Source organism: Cynoglossus semilaevis, chromosome 9 (assembly GCF_000523025.1).
Source record: "Cynoglossus semilaevis isolate Cse_v1.0 chromosome 9, Cse_v1.0, whole genome shotgun sequence".
Taxonomy (NCBI): Eukaryota; Metazoa; Chordata; class Actinopteri; order Pleuronectiformes; family Cynoglossidae; genus Cynoglossus; species Cynoglossus semilaevis.
The window spans coordinates 3572143-3573534 of record NC_024315.1 but is presented as its reverse complement, the minus strand read 5'-3'; the positions used below and the strand labels follow the sequence as shown (position 1 = coordinate 3573534).

At 45.7% G+C, this 1392-nt stretch overlaps 1 protein-coding gene across 1 annotated transcript in view; it reads right to left on the bottom strand.

Annotated features, from left to right (window-relative positions):
- The window catches only part of LOC103383444 (protein CutA homolog), a 6935-nt gene that overhangs the window by 4929 nt on the left and 614 nt on the right, over positions 1–1392 (bottom strand). The gene's annotated exons all lie outside the window — the stretch shown is intronic.

Sequence of the window (1392 nt, the reverse complement as noted above, 5' to 3'; positions counted from 1 at the left end):
TGTTGGTGGTGGTGATGGTCGTGGGGAGGGTGGGAGGTGTTTGTTCCCATGGAAACTGTGCAGTCAGCACATCTGTACGTGTTATGCGCTGTCCTCTCTGTTTGGCATCCTGTGGCCTCTCTTTATCATGGCTGGACATGACAGCACACACACACAGTACACACATGAGGGAGACGCTCTGACACACACACACACACACACACACACACCACATAACCTGTATCATAGTCAATTATACATGGAATGTCATCTTAACGTACATGTGAAACAATGCACATGTGCAATAGCTCTGTGTGTGTGTGTGTGAGAGAGAGAGAGAGAGAGAGGGAGAGAGAGAGAGAGAGAGAAACAAGTTGCTCATCGCACGTTGACTGTTTCACTGCCAGTTTTAACCCCCCATCGCTGTCCCATCTTCCCCTCTCGTTTTTTTCTGTCTCCCTCTCTTTCGCTCCCTGTCTTTCGTTATCCCTCCATCGCTCTGTCTCTCGCCCCCTCTCACACCGAGCATGAGGAGAATCAATATGTTTTCAATTTGCAGCAGAGCTTTCCTCCTCTGCATTCTAATCAGCCTCCGCTGGCCCTTTAACTTCCACAGAGAGAGAGAGAGAGAGGGAGAGAGGGAGGGAGAGAGAGAGAGGGAGGAAAAGAAGAAAAGAGATAGAGAGAGAAAGGAAGAGGAGGAGGAGGAGGAGGAGGAGGAGGAGGAAGGTAAAGATGGACTTCAACCACAGGACTTTCAAACTTAGACTTGCTCCCAGGCCGCTGTGATCAACGAGACATAAATGGTGTTGGCTCCGTACTGTACGGCCTGTGGAGGAACTCACATCTGTAGCAGCTCTGACTCTGCTGTGGAGTCTCCCACCGGTGCTCTTCTTATCAGGCTATGACACAAAATGAAGTACGCTGCAGCAGTGTGTTCATGTCCTCAGTGCACTTTACAGTAACTGCGATATTATCTTCACACAGTTCGAATTTATTATTTTACTGCAATCTATGTTATTCTATTTTTATGGTTGATTATTTTTTTAAATCACGTAAATAGTCAGGAAGAATCATTGTAATTTTGCTCAGTAAAAATGATTTTCTTATAATCAGTATTTTCTCTTTATGAATTATTAGTGATAAGAGCAGTGGAGAAAAGCAGGAGTTAAACCTGGATCAACTTCACTGACTGTTCAGCCAAGTGTATCAAACCTGGTTACATTCATGACTCCTTTTCTTTCCGTCCTGCCCGGCAACTTCATCTCCAACATCTTGGGTCTAATGTATTCACCGTCTCTCTTCACCTTGACCTTGACTCTCTGGCTGTCTCTCAAACTGCTTGACCCCAGTTGTCACTCTGATCCTGCCATTTCTGATTCTGTCCATTTTGCTAAGGTCCAAGACAATCTT